At 38.3% G+C, this 20,637-nt stretch overlaps 1 protein-coding gene across 8 annotated transcripts in view; it reads left to right on the top strand.

The window, feature by feature from the left end:
- HTR4 (5-hydroxytryptamine receptor 4) overlaps positions 1-20,637 on the top strand; it is a 238,347-nt gene that overhangs the window by 37,023 nt on the left and 180,687 nt on the right. The window lies entirely within an intron of this gene.

The following is a 20,637-nucleotide window of genomic DNA, read 5'->3' on the forward strand; positions in this document are numbered from 1 at the left end:
CAAGATAGAACTGCTGCTCTTGGCTCTCTTTTTGTCATCTCTTCTTCTTCCAGAACTCTAGGCTGATATAATAATGTTTTCTTCTTACGATACTGAAAATAGACCAAGACAAGACTTAAAAAATAAATGAAGGACACTATAGGCTACCAACCCCATATGTGGAGGTTGGTAGATTTTAAATAAATTTTCTGAACAGTTGCCTACATTGTCCTAAGACATGCAACTAATTTTGAGGGGGTCTCTGCTGTTTAACTGCTTCGCATTATCATCCAACTTTTAATTTTTATTAGAGCCATTTAATTTCATTTTGCTGAAAACTATATAGTATTTTCATAATCCTCAGGGCTGGCATTGATGGTGGTAGTGGCGATAATTAGGAAGGTGAAGGAGTTTGAAATTAGGAACCCTCCACAGTGAAACACTGGAATTTGGTACAATGGAACATGCTTAGCTAAAATTAGAAGAAGAAAGATCCCAAGGAATTCCAAAAAGAAAAACTACAAACACCCAGTTCCACGATTATCGATCCTCAATTATAAGAGCTTTCTGTACAGAATAAAATTGTACTGAATTAAGTAGGGAATGTTGTTAGGACATATTCCAGGCAGTCATCTGAAGGTTTTCTGCCAGCAGCAGCTGCTTATAGTGACAGTTCTGAGGCACATCCTTCACCCAGTATGTCCCAGCTACTCTTGGGAGAATATTTTATTTTGTTCTAATGCATTCATATTAAATATCTGGCTGTGCATACAAGGATTTCTTGCTCTCAAGATTCTAAAAAATACCTTCTAGAGAATATGGAAAATGTTTACTCCTTTTAAAAAAAAAAAAAACGTTGTTCTCTTTCCTTTTATAGATTGTTTCCTGGGCATATTTCCCGAGAGGAATGATTTTCTTGTGAATTGCATTTAGTTATTATTCATTTTTATCTTATTCTGGTCTGTGACCATAATAAAAGATGGATTGATTCCTCTTTATCAGGAAGAAATGTCCTGGGAAGCAGTATTAGGAAAGACAATGGTGCAAGATGTAGTCATCCCAAGGCAATTGGAGGTTTTTTTTTGGGGGGGGGGGTTTTCTATGTAAAAACGTTTCTTATCCAAGAAGCTTTTTCTTGGATGAGAAGCAAAATGTTTTCACGGAAAAAAAAACCAAGAAAGTCCAGTTGCCTTCTGAAAAGCACCTATGAGACAACCGCAACCTGGATGATTAAGAAGTGATCAGGTTTTTCAGGGTTGCATTAAGGAAATGGAGTTCCTGGAATAGGCAAAAGGATAAACGTTCCTTATAATTGAGAAAATTGACCAGGGTTGTTTGAGATGTGCATGCTTCAAAAATTATTTGTAAGAGGTACTTTGGGATATGTGAGAGGGCAAATACAGCATTGTTTTGTAGTTTCTCTTTCTGTTTTTAGATTTCCATATGAGCCGAAGTACATGACAGCAACTGTACAGTATCTTTTTTGACATTTGTAGAAAAGTCTGAAAAAAGACCTGACTGCTTCAAAGAGGTGTTATACTTCCACATGTTCTGTAAACATATGTTCTGAATCATGGTGGCACAGAGGTTAGAATGTAGTATTGCAGGCTACTTCTGCTGACTGCCAACAGTTTGGCAGTTCGATTCTCACTGGCTCAAAGTTGACTCAGCCTTCCATCTTCTGAGGTCAGTAAAATGATGACCCTGATTGTTGGGGGCAATAGGCTGACTCTGTAAACTGCTTAGAGTGGGCTGTGAAGCAGTATATAAGTATTAAGTGATATTGGTATTTTCAAAGTATACACAGTGTAGCCATAACTTTAGCATATTTTTTAAAGGATCATAGTATGTTGCCCTGTCATTGAGGCACATAAGTGTCTTATATAATTACTTTAAAGATCAGTCAGCCATTTTAGGCCAGTGTAGCAGTTTACTCTCCATATAATGCATCCAATGAAGGAAGGCTACCAGTTCTGTGACTTGTTTTCATTGCTGAACTGCGCTTACTATTAAAAAGATTAAGAAGATTCTTATATAAGGAACATTTTTCTAATGCAGAATCAGGCTCTGCCTTCCTGTGACTTGAATCCATATTCTTTACTCGGGAATGAGACAGAATAGACCTTGAACATCTTCATGATATTTCAGGTATTTGAAGAGTGCTATCGTATCTGCCATCAGTCATTATTTTTTTACTGAAGGTAAAAGGTAGCCAACCACTACATATACTGAAATGTAGACTGGGTACTTGAAATCTATACTTAGGATAATGCTTTAGTACATTATATGAGGCCCTCAGAGTGTTGATCATATCTTTAAGATATGCTGGAGCAATGAAGGTGATGGTTTCCCCCCCTATATTTTTGCTCTTCCTCGCCACAGCAAGTGAATATAACTTCGATTTATCATCTGATATAAACTCTATCTGCACTCTAAATAAGACAAATTAGTGCAAAGTCACTGTGTTAGTTTACAATTTTTATAGAGAGAAGAAGCAATGAAAGAATGAGGTAACCCTTGGGCCATTTGAATCAAACATGTCCTAGAATTAGCAAGAACAATCCATCACTTAGACAGGGTGTGACTTCACCGAGGGTACAAAATCATTTTCTATTATGAAGTTAACTGAGAAGCATTTTTGCTTTTTTTTACTTTCCTTTGCTGCTTGCTTCTAAAACATCATCCTCTATTGCTTAGTTTTCACAGTTGTGACACATACTGTTCTGGAGTGATACAGTTCCTTGAGTTGCCCATCATTTGAGTTTTCAGCTTCAGAGAAGCATTTCTGTGTTTATTGCTTTTCTTCATTGTTACCAAGGCCCTGAATGTGCTAAGTCACTTTCCTTAAGCATTTGTTGTTGGAATTCATTCAGTTCGCTGTTAGGCTGGTATAATGGGGAACACATAAGACATTGCCAATATGTAAATGCTTAAAATAATCACTCCAGAAATATGAAGGAAAACATTGCTTGGGTTGCCATCTATACGCACTTACTGAAACTGTGTCTCACTCAATGTGAGGGATTTACTGGAGATATGAAAAGACATACTGTTAGACCAATTAATTTTACAAAAGAGAAAAACCATTTTAAGACTGCTTTTGCCAAGAAATTCAGACATAATGGCTTGTCTGTTTGTATTGCGCATTTTGCTTATTTGCTCACATTAATTTAGCATTGTTACTAATATTTTTCTTGTTTTGGAAAGCCAAAATAAACAAAATAAAACAAAATAAAAAACAATATATATATATATATATTCTGAGGTTTTCGCGGGTGTTTGTATGTAGGTCTTTAGTTATTCGGGTTTTCTCCTGTGTAAAATTGGAAGTGTCTTGGTGACGTTTCGACGAAGTCCCATTCGTCATCTTCCGGCTGGTGTTTTCAGCTTCGTGCTTTGAGCAGCAATGTGTGGTCTTAGCTGTTTCTTCCTTTTAACTGCCAGTGGGGGTATGAACTGATTGGGTGGGAGCTTGGCTGTGTTCTGATTGGGTGGAGGTGTGTTCTGAATGGTTAGGGGCTTGGCTGTGCTCTGATTGGCTGGGGGAGTGTTCTGTTTGGTTGTGCTCAGGTTAGTCTGAGTTGCAGAGGGGTTTGAGATTTTGGGCTGCCTTGCTATTTTTTGGCTTCGCGTTCGTGGTCATGCTTCCTCTTCATGGAGGGTGTCAGTTTGCTTCATGTATGGATTGGAGGGGTTTAAAGTGGCTAATGATGCAGCTGTGGTCTGGCTTCTGGTTTGTGGTCGTGCCTCGTCATCGGTGTGGCTTTGGGTTTGTTTTTTGCGTGGATGTGTGGTGGTGACATCCTGTGTGGTTTTTGTGAGTGTGGGTCTGGTATCATTTTTTGTGTTAGGGAGTCGTTTGTCAATAAGGGCGGGTTTCCAAATGGCTGGTAGGCGGGAGGTATCATCTCGCTTGTTCATGCTGTGTGGGCGTTTTTCTATCTCGATGGCTTCTCTGATTATTCTGTTATTAAAATGTTCACTTTTGGCAATGGTTCTGGTATTTTTAAAGTCAATTTCATGTCCTGTGGCTTTAAGGTGTTGGACCAGGGAAGATGTTGGTTCCTCTTTTTTGACTGAGTTCTTATGTTCTTCAATGCGTGCACTTATTCTTCTGTTGGTTTGTCCGATGTATGTGGTGGGACAAGTGGTGCATGGGATTTCGTATACTCCTTGATTTTCTAATTCAATTTTATCTTTGGGGTTTCTAAGGATGGTGGATATTTTTCTGTTTGTGCAGAATGCTGTTTTGATGTTGTGTTTATGGAGGATCTTACTGATTCTGTCTGTGGTGCCTTTTATGTATGGGAGGAGGGCTTTGCCGTTTTCTTGTTCTTTGTCTTGGATTTTAGTGGGGGTTTCTTTTTGGATTAGGTTTGTAATCTTATTTCTTTGGAATCCATTGGATGTTAGTACATTGGTGAGAGTGTGTAGTTCGGTTTTTAGGTGTTGTTCGTCAGCTAAGCGTTTTGTTCTGGAGATGAGTGTCTTGGCTACAGAGTTGATCTGTGCTGGGTGGTGGTGTGAGAGAGCGTGCAGATAGCGGTTTGTGTGTGTTTTCTTCTGGTAGATAGTGTGTCCTAGGGAGCCATTGGATTTCTTGTAGACTAAGACATCAGGAAGGGAAGTTGGTTGTTAGCTTCTGTTTCCATGGTGAACTGTATTTTGGGGTGTAGGCTGTTGAGGTGTGTGAGGAAGTTGTCCAGTTTTTCTTTCCCATGTGGCCAGATTATGAAGGTGTCGTCTACGTATCTGAGCCAGAGTTTGGGTTTGTGATCCGATTTTTCTAGAGCTTGGGTTTCAAAGTGTTCCATGTAGAGGTTGGCAATGACAGGTGAGAGGGGTGATCCCATGGGTGCTCCTTCTGTTTGTTTGTATTTTTGTCCATTATAGATGAAGTATGTGTTGGATAGGCAGTGGTTGGTCAGATCTAAGATGTGTTTGGGGGGGTTATATTTGTTTTGAATAGCTGTCAAGGCTTCTTTGATAGGCACTTGGGTGAAGAGGGATATGACATCGAAGCTCAGTAGTAGGTCGCTGGGCTGTAAGTTTTGTTTCTTTATGATCTCTATAAACTGGAATGAGTTTTTTACGTGTGAGGTGATGGATTCTGCATAGGGCTGTAATTGTTTGGCGAGAAATTTGGCTAGGTTTTGTAGAGGTGAGCCTATGGAGCTGACTATAGGTCTGAGTGGGGTTCCTTCTTTGTGTATCTTGGGGAGACCATAGAGTTTGGGGCATCTGGATGATTTCTCTCTGGGAATGATTCTTTGCTGGATCTCTTCGCTAATGGGGGAGGCTTTTATTTTGGATCTGGTGGTTTTTTCCAGGTAGGTGGTGGGATCTGTATTTAGGGGTTTGTATGTGGAGTCTTGGAGTAGGTTGGTTAATTTGGTTTGGTAGTCAGATGTGTTCATAACCACCGTGGCGTTGCCCTTGTCTGCTGGTAGGATTATTATGCTGGTGTCTTCTTTCAGGTTACGTAGTGCTGTCTGTTCCTCTTTGGGTAAGTTGCTTTTGGGTGGCTTGCTGGTGCAGAGGATGTTGGTGATTTCGAGTCTGATTCTGTTAGCGTCGTCGGGGTTGATTTTGGTCAGGCTGGTTTCAACTCCACATATAATGGTTTCAGTGGGGATGTGTTTGGGAGCGACTGCAAAGTTGAATCCTTTGGAAAGGACATTGGTTTCGGCTTTGGTGAGGATCCTATCTGAGATGTTATGCACTGTTTGTTTCATGTGTGGCTGTGAGGGAGGAGGGGTTTGTTTCTGGCGTTCTTGTAGTCTTCGGAGTTTGTTGGTGTGTGTATCTGTCTTGAGGGTGGTCTGTGTTTCGGCTCTCCAGACGGCGAGTTGTTTGGATTTGTCCCAAAGTGCGGGGTGGATCTTGTTGCTGAGTTTGAGGTGGAGTGTGAGGAGATCTTTGTTAATTCAGTCTAGGAGGAATCTTTTTGTGTGAGTTCATTTCTGATTAGGGCCAATTCTGTTCTTTTCAGGATCCGTTTGGTGGCTGCAGAGTTGGAGTGGAATTTCAGTTGGAAACATGTGGGGATTAGATTTTGATCTCGGCAGTTGCGTAGGAATGCGAGGTCGCATAAAATGGAAGCTCTTTGGACTTCAAGTTTTTCATAGGTCCTGGTCAGATGGTGGATTTCCTCCCCGTAGAGGTTTGATATTTGTTTTCTGAGGTTTTCGCGGGTATTTGTATGTAGGTCTTTGATTGTTCGGGTTTTCTCCCGCGTAAAATTGGAAGTGTCTTGGCGACGTTTCGACGAAGTCCCATTCGTCATCTTCAGGCTGGTGTTTTCAGCTTCGTGCTTTGAGCAGCAATGTGTGGTCTTAGCTGTTTCTTCCTTTTAACTGCCAGTGGGGGTATGAACTGATTGGGTGGGAGCTTGGCTGTGTTCTGATTGGGTGGAGGTGTGTTCTGAATGGTTAGGTGCTTGGCTGTGCTCTGATTGGCTGGGGGAGTGTTCTGTTTGGTTGTGCTCAGGTTAGTTGAAACGTCGCCAAGACACTTCCAATTTTACGCGGGAGAAAACCCGAACAACCAAAGATATATATATATATATATATATATATATATATATATATATATATATATATATAATATATATATGTTTTCTGAGGTTTTCGCGGGTGTTTGTATGTAGGTCTTTGGTTGTTCGGGTTTTCTCCCGCGTAAATTGGAAGTGTCTTGGCGACGTTTCGACGAAGTCCCATTCGTCATCTTCAGGCTGTACACCAGCCTGAAGATGACGAATGGGACTTCGTCGAAACGTCGCCAAGACACTTCCAATTTTACGCGGGAGAAAAACCCGAACAACCAAAGACCTATATATATATATATATATATATATGTGTGTGTGTGTGTGTGTGTGTGTGTGTGTGTGTGTGTGTGTATTCATTCTAAATCTTTAAGATTTGAGATATGTAACTAAGGAAAACGAGTTTTCCTTCATTAGGGAAGCAGATGGAAATTATGAGGGGGAAGGAATATTATACATGTTTGCCAGCTTGAGTTATTTATAAAAAAATAAAAGTAGGGTTAATTTTTTTTTAATAAATAATAAAACATTACTAAAGTAAAGAAAAAAAGTAAAAATACTTTTTCAGCTTTAAGTAATTAAATGTAAAGCATTGGTAGCAAAGAAGATTAAAAGATGTCGCATAGAAAAACTATAAAGGGCAATATAAAGGTAGGCAGAAAGGTAGGATTTATGTTCTAATCTAAGCTGACCAGAGTCAATCAGAGTCTGGTAGTATTTAAATTGAATTAAATAAACAAATTAAAAACCTGCATTTGCTAATGATATAGAACACTCTGCTAGATACACAATACATCAGCCTGAGGAGGATACTTTTGGTATGGGCTGATATTTCTGATATTATGGGTCCCTGAGTTGCTTTTGTTTAGGAAAGAAATCTCGCCTAAAGAGTCAGACTGAGGGTGATAGTGTTGGGATGGGTGCTTCTTTGGTACCCGAGGATCACTACTAATCCCACTGAGCTTTATGGGATTGTCTTCTGGATTGGGACTGGATACAGGCTGAAGAGCTTCTTCTCTAGGACCTAGGCAAGGACTGGTATCTGGACCTTCCTTGAATTTTGTATCTGCAGGTATACATTAACATGGGGTCAGTGGGCTATCTAAGGTGAATGTGAGTATGTAAGTTGAGTTGTGAATTTGTGGTGAGTTTGGTGATGGTTGTGAGTAGAAAGTGGACGGACAAGAGAGGGGGGGGTTGGGTGGGATGGATCTGGGGATTTAGTGGAGTGGATGAAATCTTGAGACTGTTATGGTCAGATATGGTGAGATCTTGGGAGCAGGCTGCCATTTGGAATGCCTTTTTGTAGTTTGATCTTGAATTGTAGAATTATGCTTTTGCTATTCTCAAACACTTTTCAAATAATCAAACATAGAGAACTCCATAAAAACTCCATAGTTAAGCCCTCAGCTATAGGTATTCTCTGCTATTGAAAAAACTTTGTCTGAAGATGTAAGTTTCTAATTTTCTTGTCAGTCAAATTTTAAATTTTATCATATATTTAAGCCTACTTTTGATTTTTTGAAAAAAAACATGGAACAGGCACTGAATCACTTTATATTTTGAGGATTAAATTGAGTATATTTGAATTGTATTCTTAGAATGCTCTCTTGATAGAATTGGGACTGAGGTGTGAATGTGTGAGAGGGAAAGGATTGAAACAATCTTTCATTTACCTTTTCATCAGAATTTTTTTTATTAAAAGTTTTTCAAATTTAATACAATATAAACCCCTCCCACCCCTTCCCTCCCTCCCCCACTTCCCAGAGCTGATTACAGGGTAACAAATAAACAAACATGATCTAACGAACATTAATCAACTATACTATCAATCAAAACCCTAACACACTTTAACTCAGTGGTTCTCAACCTGTGGGTCAGGACCCCATTTAGGGTCGAACGACCATTTCACGGGGGTCGCTTTTGAAAGCCAATAGAATAGACTCTCTTGAATAGAGACTAATTCTATTGGCTTTCAAAAGCCAATAGGAATTGTCCAGGCTGTCTCTGCCCTGCTGAGCCCGCCAAAAGTCCCATTCTGCAAACGGTGCTGCACCAGTTGAGTAGTCCTCAACTTACGACCGGTTGGGGGTCGCGGCATTAAAAAGGTTGAGAACCACTGCTTTAACCACTTTTCAAAACAAGTGTTAACAAATTATAAACTAAAATAATGATATAATTAAAACTATTAATAATTATCTAAAATCTACTCATATGCAAGATAATACTTTTCAATTTCGTATTTCTTCTGAATGTAATCAATCCATCTTCTCCAAACCATAATATATTTTTCTTGTGAATGGTCCTTTAAATAAGCGGAGATTTTCGCCATTTCTACTAAGTTAGACACCTTAAGTATCCATTCTTCCATAGTAGGCAGTGAGTTTTTCTTCCACTATTGCCCCACTAATAATCTTGCAGCTGTTATAAGATTCAACATCAAATTGATTTCTTTAACATCAAAATCTACAATAATACCCAACAAAAATAACTGCGGAGTAAATTTTATCTTTCTCTTAAAAATCTTTTGAATATTCCACCAAATCTTAATCCAAAAAGCTTTTATATCTCTACAGGTCTACCAAATGTGAAAATAGGTTGCATCTAAACTTCCACATCACCAACATTTGGGTTGTAAATTCGGATACATGCGGGACAACCTTTGGGGATCCAAATGCCATCTATAAAACATTTTATAAAAATTTTCTCTTAAATTTTGCGCTTGAGTAAATTTTACATTTCTAACCCAAATTGTCTCTCATGTATCCAATAAAATCGGCTCTTGAATATTTTGAGCCCATTTAACCATACAATCTTTAACTAACTCCGTTTCAGAATCCAATTCTATTAAAACATTATAAATTCTCTTTATGTGAGCTCGACTTTGATCTTTAATCTGTTTTACCAAATTCACATCCTCTAAAGTGATACCAACCTTTTGATCTAAACTCCACCTCATTAACAATTGATTATAATGAAACCAAGAGTGTACAATATTTTCTTGCTTCAACACAGTCAAAGACTTTAATTGCCAATTTTGCCCAACCAAACTAAGTAATTCCTTATAATTCCAATTATTCTATTGGCTTTCAAAAGCCAATAGAATAAAAGGGAGTAGCACAGCTAAGGAAAAGGGGAAAAAAATGAGCGGACTGCGTTGTTTGGCGACCCCTGTGAAATGGTTGTTTGACCCCAAATGGGGTCCCGACCCACAGGTTGAGAACCACTGATTTATAGCCTTTGGAAACCTGCTTTGCAAGGCCTCTAAAATAACTTACATAATTTGGGTTGGGTTGGGATCTGGTTTGATTACTTGATATTTTCATCTTCTGAGCATCCTCATTTTCATTAGGTGGAAACAGTCTTTTCTTCAAGGAATTGAACTCAGTGGGCATCTAACTTTATTTCACATGTCTACATTCATTCAAATTAGGAGGTCTGAATTGATCTACGCCATTTCTAGCACTTGGGGATTGGTGCTTCTCAAATGTTACATGACAACAGTTAAAAGAGACAAGAAGACTGATGTTTTATGTTTGGGTTTTTCTGTCTGCTACCATAATGTGAAATTAAAGCAGTGAATCTAGTTTGCTTTTTGTAATGAACCTCTTATGAGAGGACTCAATTAATTTTATTGATCTGTTTGTTGGGTTGACCTGGTTTTCGGTGGAGTAAATGCATGAGGCTAATCATGACTCTGGGCTGACAGCCTATAATGCATTTTCTTCAATTCAATCATAGTGCCTTATGGCAGCTAATTCTTTCTGTTCATCAAATAAATGATGTAGTATCATTGCATGTAAGACTATAAAGGAAAGTTGAACTTCTCATCCTTCTACCTCATTCTAACCCCACTTTGCAGAAATCCATTTTATGACATTTCCCAAGTACCCCCATGCCATAATCCTTGCTCCTGTCATGTTTGAACTGCTTGTACTACATGCCAATATATGTACTACGCATTTTATTTATTTATTTATTAGATTTTTATTTGAGTTAATGTATCTCAAGGCAGTAAATATACTTAATATTCCCTCCTCCTATTTTCCTTACACAATTCTGTGAGGTGGTTGAGCTGAGAGAGAGTGAGTGGCCCAAAGTCATCCATCCATTTCATGACTAAGACAGAACTAGAGCTTCTAGGCTAGCACCTTTACCACTAGATAAAACTAGCTCTTGCAAATTATTATTATAGTTTATCACATAATCAGTCAGATGTTCAGACTGCATTTGGCATTTTTATCCATCAATCGTGTCCTTCCCAAGTACCTGGGAGAAGCAAATGTTGATGTTTGATGGTGTTTCTTTGGTTTCTTTTGCCACAGTCATTCTATTTCTGTATCAATAAAGAAGAATATTTGTAGCTCAGGGTTGAAATCAGGGGTCCTTGGTACTCTCTGAGCTTGCTTGTTTTCTTGCAGACATTTCATTATCCAAACTGGTAACATCATCAGTGCTAATAAGGAATGCTAGTGTGAGCGGTCTTAGGGATTCTTTGGTTGGGTTGTTTACTGTTGGCTCTTTGGCAGTTTCTTGATTGGGGTACTGTTTACTTAATGGTTGGTCTGATGTTAATCTTGAAGTTAATCTGCTCTGGATGCTGATTGCTGGTGAAGAGGTGCTGGGGTCTTTTTGTTCCCTTTTTAGCTGTTTGATTGTCTCTTTTGCATAGTCTATAGAAGTTGTTAATGTCTATGTGTCTATCAATGGCTAATTTATCAGAGTGTCAGGCTTCTAGAAATTCCCTGGCATTTTTGGACTTGACCTACTCTAGTATTATCATCTCTTCCCATTTGAAACTATGGTTAAATCTGTCTATATGTTGTGAAATTAAAGAATTTTCATCATGTCTTCTGACTGCTAGTTGGTGTTCATGGATGCCTTCTGCCAGTCTTCTGCCTGTTAATCCTACATAGTGATTGCTGCAGTTCTTAAATTGTATGTTGTAGCTGACTCCTGGTTTTTCTACTGGAATTGCTGGGTCTTTTGGTTTGCTTAGGATGTTTTCAAGGGCTTTAGTTGGCTTGTGCACTACGCTGATTCCATGTGGTTGTACTAGTCTATTTGCGGTTTCTGAGATATTCTTGATATATGGCAGTGTAATTCTTTTTAGGGTTTATGTAGGTTGTGCTGTATTGGGTTGTGTGGTCAGGGACTTTTTGATAAAGTTGCACAGGTATCCATTTTGTTGGAATGTGTTGTATAGATGTTCCATTTCCTTTTTCTGCTGTTTTGGGTTGGTGCATTGTGTTTAGCTCATTTAAATAAAGTCCTTACACAGTTTCTCTTGTGGGAAGTTGGGTTAGTATAACCCAGTAACCCAACCTGCTTCAAGAGAAGCTGTGTAATGATTTTACAGATATATAGACACGTAAACATTAACAACATGTATAGACTATGCAAAAGAGACAATTGAGGGAAATTAGCCTAGAGAAAGAAATATTAAAAAGGGCAGAAAAATATATTTTTCCTCAAAAGGACTTTTTAAAACCAAACCTGGCCCCAAATCTATCTCTCTGCCCCAAGCAATAAACTGTTACCTTCTTCCCAAAGCAGTCTCCATGTTGCCTATTTATTCCCGGCTTGGATGAACCAGGATGAAAACTTTACTTCTAACACAATCAAACAGCCAAAAAGGGAACAAAAAGACTCCAGCACCTCTCCACCAGCAATCAGCATCCAGATCAGCATAGATTAACTCCAAGGTTAACTTCAGACCAACCATCAAGTAAAAAAAATACCCCAATCAAGAAACTGCCAAAGAAATTTAAAGTTTCTAATTTTGCAGAAATGGCAAAAATTTCTGCTTATTTAAAGGATCATACACAAGAAAGATATATTATTGTATGGAGAAGATGGATAGATTATATTCAGAAGAAGTATGGGACTATAAAGTTTCATTTATTTTATGAGTAAATTTTATAGTAAATGTTTTATAAGAGATTTGTTTATGATGATGTAATTTAAGGGGAGTTAAGGGCTAAGTATGATTTTTTTCTTTCCTTTCCTTTTTTCTTTTTTTATTGTATATTGTTAATTTTGTTATTAATAACCCTGTACTCTGCTCTGGGAAGTGGGGGGGGGGGTTGAGGGTGGGTGGGTGGGTGAGTGGGTGGGTAAATAGCTAGAATAGGATAATATAGATATGGTAATTTATGGAAAGGTGCTGCTTGGGCGTTTCCCCTACGCTGCATTCCTGTATTTGAGAGGGATGAGAGGAGAGGAAGGTGAAGGGAGGAAGTAGGATGGTAAGAGGAGAAGGGGAGGGGAAGAGAGTAGTGAGGGGAGGAGAGAAAGAGGAGGGAAGTAGGGAAGGTAATCAAAAGATAATCAAACAACGAATCAACGAACACCTAGAGGCAAACAAAGTCATTACTAAAAGCCAACATGGGTTTATCAAAAACAGATCATGCCAGACAAATCTTATTGCATTCTTTGACCAAGTGACAAAATTAGTGGATCAGAGGAATGCTGTGGACATACTTTACTTGGACTTCAGTAAGGCATTTGATAAAGTAGATCACAACCTACTACTTGACAAGATAGAAAAATGTGGGGTAGACAGAACCACCACCAGATGGATCCGTAGCTGGCTGACCGGCCGGACTCAGCGAGTGGTCCTCAATGGAACTGCATCTATATGGCGGGAAGTGTGTAGTGGGGTGCCCCAGGGCTCTGTTCTGGGCCCAGTACTCTTCAACATCTTCATCAACGATTTGGATGAAGGGATAGATGGGAACTCATCAAATTTGCAGACGACACCAAGCTGGCAGGAATAGCCAACACTCCAGAAGACAGGCTTAAGATACAGAAGGATCTGGACAGACTTGAACACTGGGCACTAACTAACAAAATGAAATTCAATGGTGAAAAAAGCAAGGTTCTACATTTAGGCAAGAAAAACCAAATGCACAAGTACAGCATAGGTAGCACCATGCTCAATAATAGTAACTGTGAGAGGGACCTCGGAGTCCTAGTAGACAATCACCTAAATATGAGCCAGCAGTGTGCTGCAGCTGCCAAAAAGGCCAACACAATGCTAGGCTGCATTAACAGAGGGATAGAATCAAGATCACGTGAAGTATTAATACCACTTTACAATGCCTTGGTAAGGCCACACTTGGAATACTGCATCCAGTCTTGGTCACCACGATGTAAAAAAGATGTTGAGACTCTAGAAAGAGTACAGAGAAGAGCAACAAAGATAATTAGGGGACTGGAGGCTAAAACATATAAGGAATGGTTGCTAGAATTGGGTATGTCTAGTTTAACGAAGAGAAGGACAAGGGGGGACATGATAGCAGTATTCCAATATCTCAGGGGCTGCCATAAAGAAGAGGGAATTAAGCTATTTTCCAAAGCACCTGAAGGCAGGACAAGAAGCAACGGGTGGAAACTAATCAAGGAGAGAAGCAACTAGAACTAAGGAGAAACTTCCTGACAGTGAGAACAATTAATCAGTGGAACAGCCTGCCTCCAGAAGCAGTAAATGCTCCAACACTGGAAGTTTTTAAGAAGAGACTGGACAGCCATTTGTCCGAAATGGTTTAGGGTTTCCTGCCCGAGCAGGGGGTTGGACTAGATGACCTCCAAGGTCCCTTCCAACTTTACTACTATTACTATTACTGGTAATAGAGAGGGTGGATGCAGCTTGGGGGGAATGAGCAAGCGGCACCTATGGTTATGGTTATGGTTATGATTATAAATTTATTTTATTTTTTAAAGTGAATTTTGTTTAATTATGCTGGATAAATGGAAAATAAAAAAAAAAATATTAAAAACAAAAACTGCCAAAGAAGCCAACAGTAAATAGCTCAACCAAAGACTCTCTAAGACCGTCCCCACCAACACTGACAGAGTGAGCCAACAGAATATAAATGGACAGCAAACTACACTTCTTACTAGCACTGATGATGCTATTTAGTTGGGTAATAAAACGTCTGCAAGAAAACAAGCAACCTCAGAGGGCACCAACGGCTCCTGATTCTATTTTTGTTTCCAGGTCTTTGCATTTTGTTACCTTCTTGAATTCTTTCTCTTCTGTTCTGCCGTCTCCAGTTACTGCCATGTCCACAATCCAGACTTTTTTGTCTTTCTTATCAGCAATTTTTTGGGGTATTACATGTCAGGTGACTTTCTGAATTCTAAAGTTTCAGAGGACTTCAGCTTCATTTTCTACTACTATTTCTATTTTATTATCCCATCAGTTCTTGCTTGCAGGAAGGTGATATTTCTTGCAGGTCATCCAGTGCACTGTTGATATTTTGTCATGCTGTTGTTTTTGGTCTGTGCAATTTTCTTGAATCAGCTAACGTGAGATCCACTGTTTCTTCAGCTTCTTTGCTGTCTGTTGCTGTCTTCTATTTTTGGCTTTGTACAGTATGGATTTATTCTTAAGGCTTGGTCTTGTCCAGCCAGAATTTCTAAGAGTCTTAATAGTAGTTTAAATTTTGCATTGGATATTACTACTTGATGCCTGAATTTCTCACAACACTATGTTACATGTTATATTAAAAAGTATATTTTAATGCTTTAATGTTTAGATGTTTTACTTTTTTGTGTGTCTGAACAAATCCCTTCAGTGTTTTTAGAAATATTTTAGAAGTTGTTGGCCATCGCCTCTTTCTTAGGGCTTAGAGAGAGTGACTGGCCCAAGTCACCCAGCTAGTTCTGGGCATAAGCTAGGACTAGAACTCATGGTCTCTGATTTACCTCCTGGTACCTTATGCTCTGCACCAAACTTTATTAGAATAATTAGATTTTTTTTATTCCTTCATATCAAGATTGTATTGCCTGCATTACTGCATGGGTACTGAGCATTTCAATAGGGGCACCTTAATTTGTTTTATATTTCACAATACCAGGATTATACTGTCTGCTAATAATAAATAGCAGATGGGAGATAGGTATGCAATTATATTAGACATTGCAGCCATGAGTGGGAACATAAGGTTAGTCTCAAAATGGACTAGTAGATTGTTGTTGCTAGACGTTCAAACATTGGATTAGATTGAGGATTTAATTTATAGTTTGTATCCCAGAAAGAAAGGCTTTTAATTTTCTATTTCTGTCTGCTAATCCTTAGAATTTGAAATCTGCCAAAGATAAAGCTTTTACTGGAAAGTCAAATTCTTGTATACTAAGGTGACCAACTTTTTTACAATGAGAAGGAGGACACAAATAAATTGAAGAAAAAAAAATGAGTCTAATGCATGCGTGTGTGCCGTGTTGTGTTTCGGTAAGAAGTAAACAAAGCCACTTGCGTGCAGCGCACTCTTGCGTGCGGCGCACTCTCTCAAAATAATTCTCCTGTGCAGAGCGCATGCGTCTCATAATTACATCTCACCGCATTGTACCGAGCCTTGACGAATCGTCATGTCAAATACAAATACGTCACATCACACGCAATGGATCGGATCGGCATCGATCAAATATGGATATTTACAGATTAGTCTTCAAATATCAAAAAGGAGGACATGTAGGAGGACACTTTTCGAGACAGGGCAGAACTTACAAAAGAAGGGCTGTCCTTCCTAAATTGGTCATCTTATGTATACCAAACTGAGCAGGGAACTCTGTGAGGTATTGAGAAAGTGTTCACTAACACCTGACTCAAAACACATACTCCAACTTGTGTTCATTTTATAGATACTAGCAATGCTGAATATGTTTTGAGGTGATTATGTACCATGTAGGAACATATTTTACTGGACTGATGATAAAGTTAAATCCCTTAAACAGATTAACAAGTGGTCGCTTTGACCACACTGCTGGAACTATAAGAAATGTCATTGAGTCAGCTGATAATTGTTATTACAGTTTTTGTAATTCAAGGCCAATAATATAATTATAATTTGTGGAATGTAGAATGACAATTAATGTAGGGATGTAAAACTTCATTAAAACCACTGTTGCTTAGAGCTGGAGATTTAAAAAAATAATTAACAATCAGATCTACTAATATTGTACATGGGTTTCCTACCCTTATTTAAAGAATGTATTAGAGTTTGAAACAAAACAAAGAACCAATGAGTCAACAAACTACTAAACCTCCAACAATCAGTCTTCTTTTATCTCAAGCTCCCTCATTTGTAATTGTGTTTATTGCCATGATGTTCCTGATATACTCTTCCCTTTTTTGCTCTGCCCTTTTTTGCTTCCTCTTGGATATGTTCCCAGGGAAGGGTTGTTTATTTTTAAGGGGAATCTCATTTTTAATTATACTGGAGACATTTGTGGGCATGTATGTCAGAAGAACTAATTCTGATCTATAACCGTGGTCTCTAAGACACTGTTTCAGGGTGATGATTCAAACTAAACTTCCAAAAGCACTAAACATCTGCCAATGCTTTGTTAGATTTATTGTTGTTTACGAATAATTATAAGGGCCTGGCCACAAAAAAATCAAAACCAAAACAAAACCAGTGGAGATTTATCTAGAGCTGTCTAATTGAGAATAAGCATGTGATAATTTGATTAAACTGTTATAAATGTGAGGATCTCATTAGACTTACTTGAACTGAGAAATCTTTATCTTTATCCTTTAATCCCTTTCAGTGCTTTGTCTGCACAACGTCCCCTCCCCAAGATTTCCTTGTATCTGTTTTATGATTTTATAGATATGTATTATAAAATACATTGATTCATGCCTGTGTTGTAGCTTCAATTAGAGCTGGAAAATGTTGCAGGAAGAGAAGTGAATGGTTTTGTTTTCTTATAATGAGAAAGCAACTGTGAGGTTAAATAAACAGTAATTTTGCAACAATCTTGTGATTAGAGAGCTGATTTGCAGTTGGCTACTTCTTAAGACAAAGTATGAAGTTGGTGGGCAAACAGAGTGTTGTTTTCAGGAACAAAACAAGCCAAGTGTATTTTGAGGGAATGAATGAATATTTTCTCTATTTTATGCAGGCAGCTTATTCATTACAAACAATTGTAACAGCTTGATTAATTGATTCCTATTGAGAGGTATGGAACCTTGGGAGAAAAAAAAAGCTACTTAGAGCTTTTTAAGATCTCTTTTCAAAAATTGTACAATCTTTTTTTCTGACAAAACCGCGCCTACCCCATTGCCGGCAATGGGAAAAAAAGCTCCGTGACGTCGCGAGTTTGACATATCTGAACTAGTTACAATATAATAAGAGGGGAAAAAAATCCTAAGTTTTGCTTACTTATGTTTGTGTGTGTTTTACATGCATTTCCAAACTGATAACATGAGAACTCCTTGATTTGCAGTTTTGCGTGGTTAAAAATCTGATGTTTTCTTCCCTTTTAAAGACCATGAAAAAGTATTACAACTTTTACTAGCTAATAGAATTTTAGTAAGACTACATTTTCTATTTCAAAATCCCATATTGATAAAAGCATATACTACAAAACATACATTTATACCAAGTTGAGATTGTGTTTTGTAGAAATTGAGACTGTTAGCATTTGTAAACAGCAACTAGTAACAGAATAAAATTTCATCCTTTGATTACTTCTTCATTTCCTGCTTAAGGACTTAGCCAAGGGATGGTTAAATTCTAGCCATGTTTGCCCCCTACCTCCAATTATAAACCTCCCTGATATCATGACCACGTGGATATGTCCATTTGATTTTTGGTAGTACGATACAGTATTTTTGTTCCCTTGAATTCAGCCTCCACTAAAATCAGCCTGAATTTGTTCCCTATAGCCCTGTAAGCCATAACATTTAATTTTTTAAAACAAATATAAGTACCTTAACTTTGATAAATGCTTTTAAGAAATTTTGAGCGCTTTGTAAGGAAAACTTGATACAATGCCATATGTTGTTGGTATAAAGAGCCCCGAATGTTCTGATTTCTGTGTGCATATTCATCATCCATCAGTGGCAATGGTACAGATTTGAGCTCTAAGAACTCAATTGCTAAAACCAAAAAGAACTTTTTTTAAAAAAAACAAACACCACATTGACAGGTTAACCTAATCCAAAGCACATTCCACAGGGGAAAGAGGTCTGCTAGGCTTCCCTCAAGGGAGATGATGTCTGTGGCTTGGAAGGCATGGGGCCAGGTTACCTTTGGAACCTGCCCATCCCACTTGCTCAGGCAAGGAAGGGATGTTACAAACCCTGTCAGTTAAAGAACTTTGCCTTCATTTGTGAGAGTTTTCTCTGCCCTTGTCCCTGACCTATAGCACATTTTATTTCCAGAAGTGAGCAGGCCCCCACTTTCCTGCCCTTGTGAAAAGGAGTTAAAACATGGCTCTGTGGCCTTGCATGGGGAGCCCAGAGGATTATCTAGCCCCAGGGCTGGTTGGTGCCCTGCGATCCTCTCTCACTTTTTAATCAATATTGACAGGTTTTAATTATTCTTGTGTTCTCAAAATTTTAATTTCAAAATTTTAATTCTAACATTTTAATTTTGATATACTATTTTTATATTTGTGTCTCTTGGAGGGAGATGTGTAGTTCAGAAATGTAATAAACAAACAAACAAAGGAAAACTCTGAATTGGTGGTTTCTTAAGGCCTTATGGAATCTTCTGGGCAAAAGGGTTAAGGGTATGTACGATAGCTTATAGGACACCTGTCAAGCGCCTGGGAAATCAGGAGATTCAGGTAGTTCAAATGGGTATAAAAATTTATTGCAAGCTTAAGCTCTCTACAAGAATCTGACCAAATGGCTGCTAAGGGAAATGAGTGGACATAAGAGAGGCTGGACTTAGATCTATTGTGGGTGCCCAGGGACTTGTGATTTATGATGCATTTAACCCTTCACTTGGGCTCAACCTGGTCATCTCCTACATCATCTTTGAAGAAATAGATGAGCTTTTAAACATTTGGAGAATAGTGCTGAATAAGGAACTTCAGGTTAAAGTGAAAGTTACCTCATCATAGCACGGATATAATTTGGCTTAGCATCTGACCAGGATGTTTAGAATTAACTATTCTCCAATCTTTGGAGGCCCAGGTATGATTTCTGGTTGTCTATATTGCCATTTGTGTTAGATTTTGAACCACCAAGAGTCAACTACCTTAGAACCAGGCTGCATACAAATCCAATGAAATAAATAAATATTCCAAATACATTAGATCAGTGGTTCTCAACCTTTTTAATACCGCGACCCCCAACCGATCGTAAGTCGAGGACTACTCAATTGGTTGTAAGTCGAGGACTACTCAACTGGTGCAGCACCGTTTGCAGAATGGGACTTTTGACGGGCTCAGCAGGGCAGAGACAGCCTGGACAATTCCTATTGGCTTTCAAAAGCCAATAGAATAAAAGGGAGTAGCACAGCTAAGGAAAAGGGGAAAAATGGTGGACTACGTTGTTTGGCGACCCCCGTGAAATGGTCGTTCGATCCCAAATGGGGTCCTGACCCACAGGTTGAGAACCACTGCATTAGATGTATTGGCTGGGAACTTTTTTCAGAAAGACTGGGATGCTAAAATAAAGATACAAAAAGATACAACAAAGCCAGCTAATGTCATCATAACTGCAGGTGCTATTGACGAGGAAATGGCTGGCATTTTCAGAACAAGACTACATTTGTTGTTTTGAAGCTGATGGGTTTTGTTAGAGGACAGCGGTTTGGATCCAATGGAAGAATTATATAGCATATTTGCAAAATGAAACAAATACAGATCCATAGTTTTCCATTTCTTCCACATATGGGCTGTAAATAAATACAATGAATCACATTCCAAAACAGGGTTTACAAGCTATTTAGTGTTTTTGTCTTTTAATGATTGAATGAAATATAAAGTACACGAGGTACCACATTTCAATTTCAAGGGGGGGATATCTGAATGAAAATAGACCTTTTTTTAACCAAAATTATTTATGTCATCTTGTCAGGATTATTAAAACTGAGGAGGAAGCAAATTATGATCTAAAATACTATCTTCAATGCTATTGGAGTTGATTTTCAGCAGATCCAATTTAGCTGCCCAGCCAATAACCCTTAATAATGGAAAGTAATAAACAGCAGATAATAAATAAAAGTGATAACATGGCTGACAAATGTTTTTTTCTTGAAGGGATTCAAAATCTAGTTATAGATTTTTCATTCACTGCCCCATTTTTGTTTAATTTTATTTTTTTATTTTTTTAAATCATATTTAAAAAAGCATTTCCTGCTTTGACCTGA

Source organism: Crotalus tigris, unplaced genomic scaffold (genome assembly GCF_016545835.1).
Source record: "Crotalus tigris isolate CLP2741 ecotype Arizona unplaced genomic scaffold, ASM1654583v1 scf7180000017568.12009008, whole genome shotgun sequence".
NCBI lineage: Eukaryota > Metazoa > Chordata > Lepidosauria > Squamata > Viperidae > Crotalus > Crotalus tigris.